Source organism: Diabrotica undecimpunctata, chromosome 7, assembly GCF_040954645.1.
Source record: "Diabrotica undecimpunctata isolate CICGRU chromosome 7, icDiaUnde3, whole genome shotgun sequence".
Classification (NCBI taxonomy): domain Eukaryota; kingdom Metazoa; phylum Arthropoda; class Insecta; order Coleoptera; family Chrysomelidae; genus Diabrotica; species Diabrotica undecimpunctata.
The window spans coordinates 78,558,803-78,577,931 of NC_092809.1; the positions used below are offsets into that span (position 1 = coordinate 78,558,803).

At 32.8% G+C, this 19,129-nt stretch overlaps 1 protein-coding gene across 4 annotated transcripts in view; it reads left to right on the forward strand.

The window, feature by feature from the left end:
- Window positions 1–3,701: 3,701 nt before the first annotated feature.
- The window catches only part of LOC140445515 (ATP-binding cassette sub-family C member 4-like), a 104,611-nt gene continuing 89,183 nt past the window's right edge, over window positions 3,702–19,129 (forward strand). Inside the window, exon 1 of one of the 4 annotated variants that reach the window (XM_072537587.1) lies at window positions 3,702–4,030. The gene's annotated coding sequence lies outside the window, so the exon portion shown is untranslated. Of the gene's footprint in view, window positions 4,031–4,051; window positions 4,164–4,250; window positions 4,270–19,129 lie in introns of those variants that run through there. The other 3 variants (XM_072537588.1, XM_072537589.1, XM_072537590.1) reach the window with 3 other exon arrangements.

Sequence of the window (19,129 nt, forward strand, 5' to 3'; positions counted from 1 at the left end):
ATAGTATCTGTTCATTTTGCCTAAGTTTTACTCTTAGTGTGCAGACCTTCGAATTTCGACTCTCTATCCGAAACCCCCCAAAATAATGTTTGAAAAGATTATTGCTGTCTAACATCCTATATTCTGAATGGCCAGACACTGAGGAAGGCTAGGGATGAAGTAAGCGGATTCCCGCTAGTTGACTCGTCGGAATGATAAGCCATTCATAATTGTATTTCAGTAATAAATCTAGAATAACAGCCTCCCGCGTCAGGAAACTTTTTTTAGTTCTCCAATACCTGTTTAGTTATGTAATCTAGAATTATTTAGACCCTACCCGAAGTTGACCCTACCCGAAGTTGACCTACCAATGTTGTCCCTATTATAGGCGGATGATACACGTTAGTTATCACAAATTCTAGTTGTCATACTAATAACTAAACATCAGCTTTTTTTTGTTTCTAAATATAGATGTGTCTTACAGAAATTCTGATGTCTACCTTTCCCAGTAAACTTATTAAGGCTTGTCTTTGTAGAACTTTAATGTACCCAATTTTGAACTATTAGTAACTCTTTCCTTTTATTTGCGTATTTCTAAATGTGTCTATAATGACGCGCTGCGTTATTACCTTATGTTATTCGTGGATTAAGTCATAGATGAAAGACTCTATGCTTCCGAACAAACGATGACACATTTGTATTTTGTATTTTATGGCGTTAATGATACGATTGTATTATTATTCTTATGTTATTCGTGGATTAAGTCATAGATGAAAGACTCTACGCTTCCGAACAAACGATAACATTATTTTTTTTTGTGTTTTATTGTGTTAGGTCTCATAACGACTACGCAGTAAATTATCTGTTTTGTATCTTGGTGACAACACTAGTATATTTTGCTTTATATTACTTATGAAATTTCAAATAATAATATCTTAATTATATTGTTTCGATTGAATGCGAGCATTTGGTCTCAAATAATGATTTGTAGATATGTTTTGTTTTATTCCGCTTTGTTCATGATATTGGTTATAGGTGAAATACCCTATGCAGTTTGAGAGTGAGAATGCAATTTTTTTTTGATTACATTTTTATAGTTGAGTCATTTCTATGCGTTCTGTTTCGCTTTGTTCTGAAATCTTTGAGTTGTTCCCACGTGAGTTGTGAAAGAAGGATTCTGTGAGTCCAGATTGTAGCTACATTTGTCCATTCTGTTTGTCTTACCTCTCCGTATATCTATTCCCACTTTTGAAAAGGTTAGTATGGTGTGCCACCATGCCTAGTCCGATTCCACGCTGGTACCCAGTTGAAATCGTGGGGATGGCTGTGTAAACGTTTCAAAAGATTTAAAAGAAACTCATTATATATTTCGATTATATTTTTTTTAATAAAACTAATAGCCCCATCTATCTGTCAAGTACCTACCTGTAGCCGACTCAAGGATTCTTCTGTAATTCCCAAATATATCCGGTAGATGAGCATATTTTTCAACTTGTCACTCACGCCCAATTTCCAGATTCAGGCGCCATGATAGCGCTTCGCTCTTTTCTGTTAAGACCGTCCAACCGTTAAGACGTGTTTCCAAAGTGGGTCTCAATTCAGAGGTGAGCTAATACATCCTTTTCTTGTCCATATTTCAGATAGATATTTATTTTTTTAGACCCTTATTGGAGAGGCTATAATGCTGATATTATATTTCTAATACTCGTCGCAAGATAGTATTGCTATGGAGTTATTCCAGATCATGGCCCAGTAGCAGTATCTTTTTATGGAATCCCTAACCCCTCTTATCTAGGATGGTGGTGATTTGATATAGTACGTAGCTGAATCAATTTGGTGACTGATTAAATAAGAAGAGAAACAGAGCAGATTAAGGTTGTACCAATTTTTATTATACCTACTTTCAAGACAACAGAAATGATTATGAACTCAAAAAAAAATGAAAATATAGTGAAGTGTTCTAATTTAATTTAAAGGTTTATTTTCTTCATTGTTCCTAGTTGATAAATAACTATATTATTTTCAATGTAAACAAATTTCGAAATTTGGGGTTAATATATATATATATATATATATATATATATATATATATATATATATATATATATATATATATACATTCATTTTCTTTATAACCAATTTTTAATTTAATACGATACAAAGATTTTTTGTTTATGATAATGTTAACATAAAATAATATTTTGGAATCCCTTTGGGATGACGTAACTTTTAATGTTTTCTTTTTGTTCATTACTAAGAAATAATAAAGAATAGTTTTCTTGTAAACTTTCAATAAATCTTAATTTTTTTTTGCTCTTCCCCTTCGAGGATAAACCAGGGGTGGCGTCCAATAATAAATAATAATTTCATATTATCTAATTGTGCTTGAATTTAAAATACGATATAGTTTCTATAACCCCGCCCTATTCTCTTCGACAACGAGCGATTCTGGCCTTGTAATATTATTGTAGCACGGCAAGTGTTACAATATTACTAAAAAAATTTATAGTTATCCTGAACTTGTTGTAATATTATACCTACCTACCTAATTCAGAGCAATAATTGAATCACTTGTAAAATACAGAAAATTATGCCAGAGTCCAGTAATTAAATCATTTGTAAAATACAAAAACACTATGACCGATTAAATATTATAGGATATATCCACGTTTATTAGCCTAAACTAACCATCTATGAATACTCTGGGAATTACCACAACAAACACTGCTGTCTACTGTTTTTATTCCTATTTACTAACGTTCGAACGTGACTTTAATCCACAGCCGATATTTGGAAGTGCATATTTCTAAACGTTACATGACCACACGACGGTGGCCCATTAGAACAAAATGATCTATATTTCAAAACTAAAAGCTTTTATTTTTGTAAAATATTTAGATAAGTACTTTTTTTGGGTGCCTAAAAGGTATTGAAAAAACCTGAAAGATATGTAAATTATTTATTTATGTAAGAAATAATGAATCATGGTCGATTCCCGTCGCATTTATTTAAGCTTGGCATATTACCGGCACCATGCTGCAGTTGTGATATAAGTTCTTACGGAGATCTTAATCGTATTTTCTTTGGATGAAACAAATATTTAGAAAAATCTAATAAATTAATTCAAACTCTTATTGAAATGAAATATTTGCTTCCGTTAAGTCCATCACACATTTTGTCAACTGCTAATAGAGAAACCTGCCTTGAATAGAATTGCTAATAAATTTTATTAAAGATGTGTGATAAACATAAATAAAACATTTTGTGGCTGATGGACTTGTTTCCGTGTCATATCTTTTACACACACACATACACATTCCACTTATAAACAATTTTTATAAACAATAGACAAAAACAATTTACAATTTTAAAAATACTATTGGTAATTTTTATTTAAAATAGAAATCATAGACCAAATTAACTTGTAGTAATCATGCTTGCGTATCTTTGATCTTTGTCCAGTCAATAATAATTTTATCTTTTTTAAAAGCTTTTGAAATAACAGCAAACTTACGGCGATCTTTACTATTAAGTATATTTAATCAAATTAAAAATATGATGAAACATATTGGGGGAATAAAAATTATAAAGCATTTGATTGGTATACGAATTAATAATAGGTTACACTAAAAACTATTTTTACTATTGCATGAATCCAGAAATAGAAAACTACTCGCCGCATCAAGTGTTCCCTTCCAAAGCGATGAATAAATAAATTCCATATGTTTAAAGGAGCCGATATCGTAGAAAATCTGTTCTATTGGTAGATAGGAGATATCCACAGAGATATCTTACATAGCGGTTATATCAAGGCCGGAGATAACCAACAGGTCGATGTAAATACAGAACAAACCAATAGAGAAAAACCTTGCCGTAATAATAATTATACAGATACACATTATGACGCTGATGATGAGGTTGTAAAAACGCAAGGTGAATAATCTTTCTTATAAGTATTAGTATGTAAAATTGGCGGTTTGTGTACAACTTATGTGAGTGATAGAACAGCAGTGCGTGCAATCAAGTGAAACAGAAAAAAAATATTAATTAGGTAGTTATTATTAATTATTTCAATATTTATATATCAATCGATTAAAATTACTATCACACTTGATGTGGTTATAAGTGATATAATATAAGCCTACCAACAAATTTTAGTGTTTATGAGTTAGTCCCATGAAAACGTAAGTGTAAATCAAACTTTGTAAATCAGCGTGTTTAATATTAATGCATTCACTGTTTGTGTGTATAGAGAGTAACATACATATGAATTAGTAGATTTAAAGCTTCGTAAGTATACATAACGTAGAATCTACTCGTAAATTTCAACGTAAAAAGTATTTTACGCAAGTTTGAAGTTACATGTTTATTTACTTTATTTTACATGCTTGTTTTGTATTATTTTATATGCCATATAGTTTTATGTCATATATTACAAATGCTACAAAATAAGTTTAAATTTGGATCATTTAATAAGCATTATAGCTACATATTCATTATGCAGAATGCATTCTCATGTTACAGATCCAAACTTTTTAAATTCAAATTGTATCGTGTTGATTTTTAAGTTAATATATTGTGTTATATTTATGTTATAGTTACTAAGTTATTTACTGGTCGTGTTATTTTTTAGAGTTAAGTTTAATTGTAATTTAATAATTAAATTTCAAGAAATTCTTACACTAATAGTTTCAAAAGTAAATATTTTTAAAAATCATATGATACACAATACTGTTTGGCTTTCACGTGCTTCTGTTAGCAATTGGGAATATGTAAAATGAATGTAGTGTAATGTAATGAATGTAATTTTAGTACACAATCGAACCAGAGAACTTAGCAAATGAAAAGCCTTTTTCGTAACACTCTTTGATACAGGTATCTAACAATATAAATAAAGACCGGTAAATTATATGGAAAAGTGAACCAAAAAACATAGATCATCCTTTAAAATAAGAGCTTGTAAAGCTGGTTTTGTTAAGTTTTTGCTTGATTATTGCAAAAAGAGCTTCAAAAGTCGATTTTTTGAAAATTCTTTATAACTTTTCTAAAAATGAACAAAAAGCTTTAATTTCTCGTAATAATAGGACAATATCACATGTATTCAGCTATTAAAAATTCAAGAAGTTTTACTTAACAGTTATTGCAAATTTTAAATTGTCTCCCAGAAAACGTAGAACTATTAGGTCTAGTTCTACATGAATTGAAGACCTTATTGCAACATAATGTAAAGCCATAAAATAAGAAAACTGAGATATTAACGATTAAAGTTTTAAAAAATCCTAAAAATATTGAGTTAACTTTAGAAAACCATAACTCTTATTATTTGATTGTGTTAGTCATTAAAATGAATAAACAGGTATTATTTTACAGCAAAAACACATCTTTATAAAAAATGAAGTTTATTAAAAAAAAAAAACAATGTGGCTTAACATGTTCTTCGATTTCAAAAATCGAAATACTATATTGGAAAAAAAATAAAATATTATATATCTACAATTTCCACTTTTTCATTATCATTTGTCAGTAGCTTCTTTTAGCTGATTATAAAAAATATGGTCTGACGAAATATAGGATAATAAGCTTTTTAAATTTTTTGTTTTATTTTTTACAATTTTCCGAGGCTCTTTGTATTTTTTTTGGAATGTTTGACAACTCTATTGTTACAGGTCTGCCTTTTCTTATGACAATATTAACTTCTTGATACTCTTCGTTGTCACGATGAACAAAACATGGCCCAATATTTTGTGACTTAAATCGAAAGCTGTATCTTCCAACAAAATCTAAGCTCTGCTCTGTCAGGAAAACGTGTGGTTTTATTACCATTATTTAGAAAAGTTCAGAACTGTAACTGTTACTGCGTAACAACAAAAGGATTCTTTTTATTTGCTTTCATAGTAATATCTCCTCAACCGTCTGGCGAATAAATAACTGGTGAACGGTTTCTCTGGCGTTTCTCAATTTGAGCAAAATCCCGGTCTGATGGCATAATAGAATGACCACTAACCAGAAAATGATGATGGTGTTATTTGTTTAAATTTCTTTTCCTTGAATAACTTTTCAGAAAATTTCTCATAAAAACTTCTCATAAAAATCATTCTGTGTTATCTGCGTAACAACAAAAGGATTCTTTTTATTTGCTTTCATAGTAATATCTCCCCAACCGTCTGGCGAATAAATAACTGGTGGACGGTTTCTCTGGCGTTTCTCAATTTGAGCAAAATCCCGGTCTGATGGCATATAGAATGACTACTAACCAGAAAATGATGATGGTGTTATTCGTTTAAATTTCTTTTCCTTGAATAACTTTTCAGAAAATGTCTCATAAAAACTTCTCATAAAAATCATTCTGTGTTATCTGCGTAACAACAAAACGATTCTTTTTATTTGCTTTCATAGTAATATCTCCCCAACCGTCTGGCGAATAAATAACTGGTGGACGGTTTCTCTGGCGTGATTAATTGCAGCAAGTTATAACGCTCGCCCCTCATGACATGTCCCAGATATGGCAGTTTTCTGACTTTAATTGTATTTAAAACCTCTTTATCTTTTCCCATTCTTCTCAACACCTCGACATTCGTGACTCTATCTACCCAACTTATTCTTAATATCCTTCTGTAGGCCCGTAACTCGAAGGCTTCTAATCTGTCCGAAACATCTTTCTTTAATGCCCAAGCCTCCAACCCATAAAACAATACGGAGAACACGTAGCATCTCAGAAGTCTTATATTTAAAGAAATTGAAATGTCCCTGTTGCAGAGTACTTTTTTCAGTTTGGTGAAAGAATTTCTTGCCTGTCCTATTCTTGCCTTAAGCTCTTCTGTGAACTCATTATTTTCGTTAATTATTGTACCCAGATATTTATATTTTTCAACCTTTTTATTTGTTCTCCATGTATTGTTATGTTTTCTTGGCGCTGTTGGGCTTTTGTAATTACCATAAATGGTGTCTTTTTAGTGTTTAGGAACAGTCCGTTTTCTTCACTGACCTCTACCACTCTGTCAACTATTTGCTGTAAATCCTCAAGACATTCCGCTAATAAAATGGTGTCGTCGGCAAACCGTATATTATTGATTGGTCGGCCATTTACTTTTATTCCCATAGTTAGTTCTTCTAGTGCTTCCTGGATTATTTCCTCTGAATACAAACTGAACAAAGTAGGAGACAGGACACAGCCCTGCCTGACGCCCCTCTCAATCTGTATTTCATTTGAAAAGACGTTGTCTCTTTTACCACAGCGATCTGATTATAATAGATAGCGCTAATGATCCTGATGTCTCTCAAATCTAAGTTTTTTTTTTAAGTAAGTCGATAAGACGGTTATGTTTGACCTTATCGAAGGCTTTGTTGTAATCCAAGAACACTTTTAAGTCTATTGACATTATTATTGAAGTTCTTACCTTTATTGCAATAATGAAAATAAATTACCTTTATTAGATTTTTATATTATTTCCTTAAGATATTCTAGTAAAGATTTTAAGGTATTTACTTTTTTAACAAGCCTTCTATTTTGTTGTTGCAACATTTTGATTTGTTTGTTTTTCTTTTGAAATAATTTGTTTACTACTACTTTATATTCCCGATCTCTGTTAGATGATTCTTGTTCAACAAAGTCACCAAGATAATGTCTTCGCTTTTTCAATGAAGGATATTTCTAAGGTAGTTTCCTCTAGAATTTCTACTGGAGTCTTTATGGTAGTAGATTCATTCGTTGTTATATTTATATTTTCACTTTTAGAGCCTGTTGTTTTGTCTGAGACAGTTTCTTTTTTACTGAAAATATATTATTTATTATTATCCCAGATTTAGCCATACGGCTCTCACTCCCTTTAAGGGGAAAATTCACTCATCCCAGATACCTACTGTATCAAAAGGATTGAGCTCTGGTGGGACTCTTTCCGTGTTATCGAGCCCTAGGTGACTTGGTATGCTGGAGTATCTCCCAAAAATTTTCGTACACATCTGGATGTTGAGAGAAGTACAGCTTTCTGCATGGTCTTGTAGAGGTGTTCATTCAGACCTAGCTTTCTTATGTTTTCTAGGAGGTTCTTCGGAATAACTCCAGTAGTAGAGAGAATAATAGGTATTGTCTGGGTACTTTCCATTCTCCACTGTCTTCGTATTTGAATTTCCAGATCCCTGTATTTGGCGATCTTTTCGTTTTGTTTAATACGAAGATTATTGTTGTTGGGTATCGCCACATCAATTAGTGTTGTTTGTCTCTTTAGTTTATTAACTAGTATAAGATCTGGTCTATTATGTGCCACTGTTTGGTCTGTGAGCACAGTGCGGTCCCAGTATAGCTTGTAGTTATCATTCTCAAGTATACTTTCAGGAACGTATTGATAATATGGGAGATGGTTTGTTTAGAGAAGTCCCAGTTTGATGGCTATCTCTTGATGAAGGATCTTTCCTACTGAGTCGTGCCGTTCCTTATTATTATTATTATTATCAGATTTAGCCATACGGCTCACACTCCCTCTAAGGGGAAAATTCACTCATCCCAGATACCTACGGTATCAAAAGGATTGAGCTCTGGTGGGACTCTTTCCATGTTATCGAGTCCTAGGTGACTTGGTATGTCGGTGTATCTCCCAAAAATTTTCTTACGCATCTGGACGTCGAAAGTAACACAGCTTTCTGCATAATCATATATAGATGTTCATTTAGACCCAGCTTTTTTATGTTTTCTAGGAGGCTCTTCGGGATGACTCCAGTGGTAGAAAGAATAATAGGTATCGTCTGGGTACTTTCCATTCTCCTATGTCTCCTGATTTGTATTTCTAGATCTCTGTACTTGGCGATCTTTTCGTTGTATTACCACGTAAATTATTGGTGTTGGGTATCGCCACATCAATAAGTGTTGTTTGCTTAGTAATTTTATTAACTAGTATGAGATCGGGTCTATTATGGGCCACTGGTTGGTCTGTAAGCACAGTGCGGTCCCAGTATAGCTTGTAGTTGTCATTTTCAAGCATTCTATCAGGGACGTATTGATAATAAGGAAGATGGTCGGTTTGGAGAAGTCCCAGTTTGTCAGCTAGTTCTTGGTGGATAATCTTTCCTACTGAGTCATGACGGTCTTTATAATCAGTACCGACAAATGCCTGGCAGCCACCGGTAAGATGTTGGATAGTTTCTTGGGCTTGGCATCCATATCGGCATTTGTCATTTTGGACTTGAGGATCTTTAACAATATATTTCAGGTAATTTTTAGTTGGAATAACCTGATCCTGAATGGCAAGTAGGAAACCCTCAGTCTCGGGAAACATCTTTCCTGATGTCAACCAATAGTTCGACGCTGTATTGTCGACATATTCTTGGCTGATCTCATTAAGATGTCGCCCATGCAGAGGTTTACTCATCCAGGCGCGCATTTTGTCTTGCTTAGTCAGGTGGTTTATGCGCATTTCTTGTTCCCTCAGTTTAAGCGGCGTCGTATCATCTACTGTGCAAATTGCTCGATGTAAAGTAGATGTCTCAGCCTGTACCTGAAAATAAGTTCTTAAATTAGCAATTTGTTTATCCAATTGCTCACCTATATCCATAAGTCCTCTTCCCCCTTGATACCGCGGTAATGTTGTTCTCTCTACTGCACTACGTGGATGATGTTTTTGCGCCTTTGTGAGAAGTGTTCTTACTTTCCGCTGAAGACCCTCTATATCCGTTTTTGACCACTTTATAATACCAAATGAGTAGCTCAGCGCGAAACAGGCGTACGTATTTAATGCCTTAAACAAATTTTTACTGTTAAGATATGACCGATTTAGTTGTCTTACTCTTCGCACGAACTCCGAAGTTAGTTCGGTTTTCATTTGTTTATGGTCAATTTTCCGCGCTTGTTTTACTCCGAGATATTTGTACATATCATTTTCACCCATTGCCTCGATGTTTTGGCCATCTTGCATATCGAAACCTCTGGGCTGAACCTTTCCTCTGACTATGTTTAGTATACGGCACTTGTCTAGTCCAAAATTCATACTGATATCATTTGAGAAATTTTCTACAGTTTTTAGCATCTCATCTAGGTGGTTTCGAGTGGAAGCCATTAATTTTAAATCATCCATATACAACAGATGATTAAGCTTCGCTACAACAGTGTTGTTATTTTTGATGCTAAAACCTGAGTCAGTAGAGTTCAGCAGCTGAGATAGTGGGTTCATTGCTAGGCAAAACCAAAGTGGACTTAACGAGTCCCCCTGGAAAAGCCCCCGGTTAATAGGGATATCTTCAGTTTCGATATTAATTTCACCCGGTATTTGAAGGTGAATTTTAGTCTTCCACTCTGCCATTATATGCTTCAAAAAGGTCACGAGATTATCATCGACTTTATATATTTTCAATATATCTATAAGCCATTCATGCGGCACTGAATCAAAAGCCTTCTTGTAGTCAATGAAGGCAGTAAAAAGGTTTCTTTTTTTGTTGTATGCCTGGTTAGAAATGACTGAGTCGATAATAAGTTGTTCCTTGCAGCCCATGGACCCCTTAGCGCATCCTTTCTGTTGAGGCTCTATGATATTGTTCAGAGCACAATGTTGGTAGATACGCCGGGCCACACAGGATGTGACCAATTTGTACAAAGTTGGAAGACAAGTAATTGGGCGGTACTTTGCTGGATCTTGGGTGTTACTTTGATCCTTCGGTATTAGATAAGTGGTTCCCTGAGTAAGAAATGATGGTATTTCCTGTGAATTAGAAATAATATTATTAATAAATGCTGTTAAAATCTCATGAACACTCCAAAACTTCTTTAGCCAGAAGTTTTGAACTCCGTCTGGTCCAGGAGATTTCCAGTTATGAAGCTCTTTGATAATGTTCGAGACTTCTTCAGTGGTGAAAGGTTCATAAGGAATATTACTGTAGTGTTGACAGTTGTTCGTCGTTTGTTCAATCCATCCAGCATTGTTGTTATGAGTAGCTGGCGTCGAAAGTTGGTTTCCCCAAAACTCATGAATTTCTTCTTGGCTTGGGTAGGATTTATTTACATTTTCTACGGTGGAATTAAGTTTTCTATAGAAAGCCTTCTCTGCATTCTCAAAAAGTATATTGTCGCATTTACGGTTGTTACTAACTTTGTATCTCCTTAGGCGACCTGAATAAACGGAGAGTTTTTGTTTTAATGTGTCCAGGCAGTGTTGAGCTGTGTTGTTCTCTGGATCATGTTGTGAGTGTCTTGGAGTATTCAGAATTATTTCTTCAGTTCTTTTAATTACTTTTCGACTTCTTACTCCTCGGATGTATTCTGTAATTTGTCCAATATCACTGCGCAATAATTCAATTTTACTCAGCAGTCTTTTTTCCCAGGGTGCAATTCTGTTTTCAGTCCTTCCGATATTATTATTATTATTATTATTATTATTATTATTATTTCTTGTTTTAACTTGCTTAATTAAACCCATTAAATGATATATCTGTCCCCTTTTTGTGTCGTTGCGTACAATTAACTGCACTGAAAAATAATATAATAATTAAAAAAAAATAATGTATTGAAAAAAATTTAAATTGGAACTTACCACTTATAAAAAGTTTGCAAATACCTATAAGCACTTCTAGTTTCTAACGTTCTCTGCCATAAACTGACGTCACTCATAGCTGCGAAAAGCAATTTACGTTTGCTTCACTCTTCGAAACGGGGGGTATAGCATACGGCGTTTCTATAAACTTTAATGGTCTAAGATTTTAATGATCGTCTCATCACAAGTCTTGCAAGTATCAGATCGAACTAGTTTAAACCCTACGTTTCTTTAACTGGCGTAATATTCAGTCCTGTACACCAGGGCACATAAAAATCTGTGTAGTCCTGTAATTGTCATATCGCAGTTCAGATATTCCTTCTTCATATTTTTGGCTCTGCTATAGTGACTTTGGTATTTAGGAATATATTCAATATGAGCTTTTACTGACTGAATCTGTTCCTCTGAAAGTTTATTGGTTCTGTTTTTGTGCTTACCTCTCATATTAGGAATAGGAACCATAGTCGCATTTGACTTTATTTTAAAAATATTCTCAATTCTTCCACGAGATTTTTGAAGACCATGAACGCTTAGTAATTCAGTCTTGCATACTTTAATCTCCTCATCTCCTGAATTAACCAAATATTCAGCAGTATATATTTTGTTCTAGAAATGTGACTATTCTTTTTTTTTTCTGTATGATCTATTTTTATTTTTTTACTCTGATCCTCCCAAAGAGGTGGTACTCCCTGTTTTGAAGGTCGGATGAACTCAACTCCCAAAATTTCTTAAATAAATGTTTCTTTAAATACGTGATTACCTTGCAGTTTCTTCCTACATTTATTTTCACAACTCCACGGCTCGCCGATTTCACGTGAATTAAAAATCGTCTTAGTTTTTTTCGAAGCATACTCTTGTCCAAAATAGTTTTCTATTTCTTTGTCTCCGACTGGATGGTTTTTTCTTCTCTGGATTTACCTCGTAACCTCCGGAAACCATAGATATGAGTTCCTGTAGTTCAAGCTAGAATACAAAAAAACATGACTGTATTAGACTCTAGAATTTATGTATATTCCAAAATTTTTATACTAATAACTTGATAAGCCACATGACGTACCATATTTTTTCATATAATATAAATGAAATATATTTTTACAAAAATACATTTACATGATATTGATATAAGGTTGAATGCTCGAATAAATGAACTTGGTTCAAATAAAATACAGATATCGAACACAGTTTATTAATAAAATCTTGCCCAAATACTTTCGCTTCCTAAAGCATCTTCAGGACATTTCGTCAATTTTGGCATATCCAACAATCATAGAATGTCATAAACATAAAATTGTATTTTTAAAACACTTTTCTCGTTTTAATATAATTTTATATTATACAATAATTATTATTTTTAAACATATTATTTAGTTTATACAATAATTAAATTTACTATCGAATTATATTAATCTATATTTTATTATAATTTAATATTTAGAAATTTTGAATTTGGCAGATCTGGCAGAGGAAAACAATGTATGCTTTGTTAATACGTCAACAGGTGTCGTTAGGAGCAACCATAATAATTCATTGAATTATTTTATTATAATTTGTTTAAAAACAAAAAACAAAAAAAATTAAATAGTAAAATTACTTGATTCAATTTTAAAAATATTATGTAAATTTTAAAAATATAGAAAACATAGTATAAATCTTCGCGCTAGTCTATTGTACTGCATACTGTAATTTTTTTTCTTATTTTTTTTTTCGAAACTAACCAAAATTTCAGTTTAAAAATACGTTTCTTTTGACGTTTGGATTTCTACTGCCGAAATCGATCTCAGAGTACAAATTTTTTTTTATTTGGTAATACAAAGAAGAATTTTTGGTACCTACTTCCTATGTTTTAATGCACAGATATGTACCTATATTATCTAAGATAATAGTAGGAGTGATTTTTATAACTTGTTTTCAAGAAAATTGAAATGATTTATCAGATAGTAAAATCTCATTAGCAAACAATATCTCTTTTACCTAATCTAAATGAATTAGTTTGAGTTTGAATGAACACTTGTTTAATTAAATGCATTAATCTATGTATTAATTAATTTTTAATTTAATGAAACACTTAATTTTAATATACTTTGGAATTTTAGAACTTTCCTACTTTAAATATATTGCCATGTATATTATTAAATATTTCGATAAAACAGTTCTTGAAAATTCTCTGTTTTGTATATAAAATCACCATATACATTCAAATTTTTTTATAAACAAATGGACGGTACTGAAAAAATATTTACTAAACAAACTGTTTTAAATATTATTATTTATAAAGATACAGGGTGTCAAATCAGACATTGTTTTAAAATAAAATTGGTCATATCTCGTAAAACACTCGGTATAAGGTAGCATAATCTAAATAATAGTTAGAGAATTATTAAAAAAGAGAATATTTAAAATAAGTTTCAGTCTAATTCCGGTATAACCGGAAGTTGTAGGAGGCTCTAAATACTTTAGAAAAATTGGGTATGTTTAAACACTCCATATATTTCATCGTTTCTTTACTTACGTTAAGGCGAAACGCGTGCGTCGTTCGCTCACGAGGCGGCGACTGTCCCAGTATTCTTGAGCCAAGGGCACGGAGTGATGTTTCGTTGTGTTGTGCGGTTCGTCGGTTTTGTCTTTTGTGGTTCCAATAGCCTTTCGGATATTCGGCTAGCGTTTGTGTGCTTCGTTTCGAGCGTCAACTTACTTCCAGCCTGATTCGATTCAAGGACACACAAGGATACATCTGTCAAAGAATAACGCAGGTGTCCTAAGGCCAGCTCAGCGAGGACAGAAACCTTGCGTGAAGCAAAAGGGCAAAAGCTGCCTTGATCCTGATGTTCAGTATGCATAGGGACTGCGAAAGTACGGCCTATCGATCCTTTTGGCATGAAGAGTTTTCAGCAAGAGGTGTCAAAAAAGTTACCACAGAGAGTGACAGGGATAACTGGCTTGTGGTGACCAAGCGTTTATAGCGACGTTGCTTTTTGATCCTTAGATGTCGGCTCTTTTTATCATTGCAAAGCAGAATTCGCCAAGCGTTGGATTGTTCACCCATAGACAGGGAACGTGAGCTGGATTTAGACCGTCGTGAGACAGGTTAGTTTTACTCTACTGATGACTCGTCGTTGCGATAGTAATCCTGCTCAGTGCGAGAGGAACCGCAGGTTCGGACATTTGGTTGACGAACTTACTCGAGCGAGTAATGGTGCGAAGCTACCATCCGTGGGATTATGCTTGAATACCTCTAAAGCCGTATCCTTTCTAGTCAAAGGTGGCAACGATATCTATTAGAGTTCCGAGAGTCGAAAGGCTCAAAACAATGTGACTTTACTAGGCAATCGTAGTCCTCTACGATTGTCACACGAGCTCTTATTTCCGTTGAGATTATTGGTTTATTAATTAGAACTCACCCACAAAGAAGTATATTTAAGTCATTTAAAACAGAAAAGTTATTATTGCTCTCAGAACTATAGATGAGCTAGGAACCTCACACATTAGAAATAATTACAAATTTACAGAAGTTAAAACACTTCACCATTGTATTTAGGTATACAAAAACATATAGTTAAAACTTTTACAAGTGTCGTCAAAATTTATACAGTAGCAGCATAACGTTTTCGATCTAATCAGATCATCTTCAGTGCCTTATGTACTTGAAGCTAACAATGCCTATGTCATCCATATATGGGTTTACATCTTTCCAAAATTAAATTATATGTTGACTCTAGGTCAGTCAGTGACCCGATATATAGCACATATTAACATTTTTCAAATATTATGGTTATATGTTTATAAAAGACTGTTATAAAAAATTCTGCGAAAATGTATAACCAAAGTTATTTGTTATTGTTAACTTTTTTTGTTATAATTTCACCGAAATGGCAAATATAGAAACATGAAGCATTGGCCGTTTTCGCCGCATTGCCGTCCATAGCGTCACAAATATATTCACTATTGAAAAATTTAAATAAAGCAAATAGTTCTCGATCCTCATTTTGCCATTCGCCAACATCTAAAATGGTCAATGATGTTGTAAAAGGTCGTAATCTTCTCGTGAAGCTATAAAAAATATTACAAATAATTGTAAAGTAGATACTGTAAAAGTTTAGTAATCTTAATCTGAAAATCATAGATTAAGACATAAAAATAAAGTTGGGAGAGCAACTAAACAGCAAAAACTATTGCTGCTGCCAAATTTCCAACCACTGTCAAAAAGACATAAGTAAAGTTCTTCAGTTTCATTCAGTTAAAAATGAATAATACATATATTAGTTCGGATAAGGTAAAAGCGATAATGTTTGATAAATAGACTTTATTATCTGATAAGTAATTACAACTTGAAAATAAGCTTTTGAGAATCTCTTCTATTATTATCTTAGATATAAAAATCTGTACATTCAATTACTAAATATTTTATAAACTGTAGGCCATTATTGGCAGAACATACTGATTCAGTCTTTCCACTTCAGGTTATGATATGATATATAATATTCTTCTTGATAGAAGTCTGTCCGTTTGCCTGTCCTTGCCTATTCTAATTTTGTGTCCGAGCTATAGTATTTAACAACAAATTCTACTTCATCTTTTTGAATTTTTAAATTGTTATTGAACACGAGGTTCGTCATGTATTTTGTTTTGGGATGTCATATGTCATATGAACTCAGGTGATGCAATATTTTCCCTTCGACAGCTATTTTTTTATGATCCCAATCAAGGGCTATAAAAGCAAGTTCTAGGGCAGCTATAAAAAGCTTTTGTTTTTACAGTGTTTAAGTTTTTTAGTGTGTTTTTAAACAGTTTTTAGTTAGAAAAATATAAATACATGAATAATGGTTATACAAAATAGTTGTATATTGCAGATTACTAAATACCTACTAAAAAATGTAATGCGACCAAAGTTACTTGTTCTTAAAATGAAAGAGAATTTGAAATAATTAAGTTTTAAACACTATTATATGACTAGCACGTCAATTACGTCTTAAATTCATCTTAAATATTATTCCAAAAACATCATCATCTTTTGAACGCTGATTATCGACTTAAGATCTGCCCTTTAACTGATTTTATCCAAATGCTCTGTTTCGTTCTGGTAGTTAATTTTGTCCCACTATATATTCTTAAAAATTGGTTAAAAATAGGTGTTGTTTTATGTGGTAATTAAAATATTTTCTTTACAGTCAGAGGATTACATATAATCCATTCTATCTGGGTCGCTCTTTTGAATTCGGGAAAATAGCCATCTGGCTGGTGTATTTCAATTTATATTCCACCATACAAAACAGGAACCGCTAACAAATGGAAAACTACCGCATGTGATCACTAATAACACATGCCAGTATAATCTTCTTGTATATAATCAAAAAGAGATTAAAAACTTTCCAACATTATCAAATACCTCAGTAACAAGCGGGGTTTGTAAACGGAAAAGAACACGTGAGCAAATCCTCAACTCGAGACAGCTCATCAAAAAGTGGACAGAATTTCAGGTACCTATAAAAATAGGCTTTGTTGACTACCGGAGGGTATTTGACTGTGTGAGCTTAATAAATCTTTGTTTCATTTTAACCCATTTCTGGCCAAAATAAGAAAAAATCGTTAATTTTTAGTAAAGTTTTATTTTTCTATGTTAATGAGAGCTATTTGTAACAGAAGTATAAAAAAATTTGGAATTTTTTCAAAAATGTTTGAATTATGACATGGTGCGTATACGCACCATTGGCCAAATCTAAGAACATAATTTGTACAAACAAAAAAAACTAATTTAATTTCTATTGTGAAATTTTTCAAAACAATCTGCATGTAAATGTACATTACACTTTATACAAAGGTAAATAGTATGATTTTTACACTCTTTGCACCTTTTTCAAGTCTTATCGGCATGTTTTGTTATTGTATGTCCCATTTTATCAAATCTTACTTCTGATGGAACGGGTTCTCTTGGTGGCCTCCCAATGCTGGTACTTTTTGTAGCGTCGCCTTCACATTTCATCAGACAGACTGCTAAATAAGATTTGAATTCTAATTGAGACATATTTGAACTATTTGCTATTCTATATAATTTCCACGAATTAGTTATGACGCTATCTAATGTATTGATGAAAAGAGGCCACCACCATTTTTTACCTCGTATATTTGTTCTGTAATTAGCAATGGCGTTGTCGTGAAGATCTACTCCGCCCATGTATTTATTATATTGTTTTATGAGGTCAGGTTGTGGGATTTGGATATCTTTACGTTCTTTTCGGTTGTATCTTTTAGCAGTTGTAAGTGGTTGAACAGCAAAATTATTACTAGCGACTGTAACAACTGAATTATCATTCCACCTAACCAGAGTAACTTTGGATTTTTCACTGTAAGCATAGTCATATGCTCCTCTGTCTTTTTTTGTTAATATTTTGACCCCATCTAAAGGAGCTTTATTTGTTCGATTTTCTCGAATGGTACCCGTAGCAAAATAATTCATCTGTTGTAATTTTTCGAAAAGCTTATACGACGAAAAATAATTATCAAAAAAAACTCTGTGGTGCAATGGATTTTCAAGTGCAGATAAAAGGTCAATCACTATTTGGCCACCAAGTCCAAGTGGAGATTTTTCTTTTTCCGTGTTTGCTCCAGCGTACGGTATAAAAGTAAACAAGTACCCATCTGATGAACACAAACACCACAACTTGAAACCAAATCTTACCGGCTTTCCTTTTATAAACATCTTACAGGAATGGCGACCAAAATAGGGTACCATTTGTTCGTCGATCGATAGATTGTGGGCGAATATTCCAAACTGTTTATTCCTAGCGTTTATGGCTTCAAAAAATTGTTGAAGTTTTGCGAATTTATCATTTTGATTGAGATTTGCATTGTTTGATAGATGGATATTTCTTTTGATATTCCTGAACATGTTTCTACTCATACATTTTCTTACAATAGGCAAACCCTTATCTTCGTCCAAACTCCAGTATAAATCTGTTTGCGGTAATATGTGGTAACCCGATAGTATCAAAATACCAAGAAATTTTTTTAAGTCTTTTATGCAAAATTTAAAATCCTGACGATTATTATCACGAGCATATTTTACTGAAAACTCAACTATCATGGTCAAAAGTTCTTCGTCAAAAAACATTAAGAAAATTTCCAATGGTGTTTTGCCCTCCAGTGCGTCTTTTATTTGTTGTAGACTATTATGTTCATTTGAGGTAGGTAAATGGGTATAAACAACTTCTTTTTTTTCCCACTCTATATTTTCCCTCTCTTTTTTACCAGAAAATCGTCTTTTCTTTCCTGGCACAGGTTCTTCAGGCTCATCGCAAATGTCATTATCGATATCAACCTCAATTTCCAAGGTACCAGCTATTTCTTTATCAATTGATTCGTCATTCATAAGTAAATTCTCGTCAATATCCTCTTCATCAGTCAACTCGTCTACATTAGGTGGTATATAGACAGCATCCACAAATCCTATCAAAATTTATGATGTTATTTATACACGAAAAATAAAAAATTATATCAACATACCTCGTTCTATTTCTAAATCATTAACAATTTCTTCTAACGCACTTTCTAGCTCCCTATGGGTCAAAATATGTCTTTTTGGCATAGCTAAATTCAGTAATAAACAGCACGTGTATACTTAGTTCTTGTCGATACGAAATCTA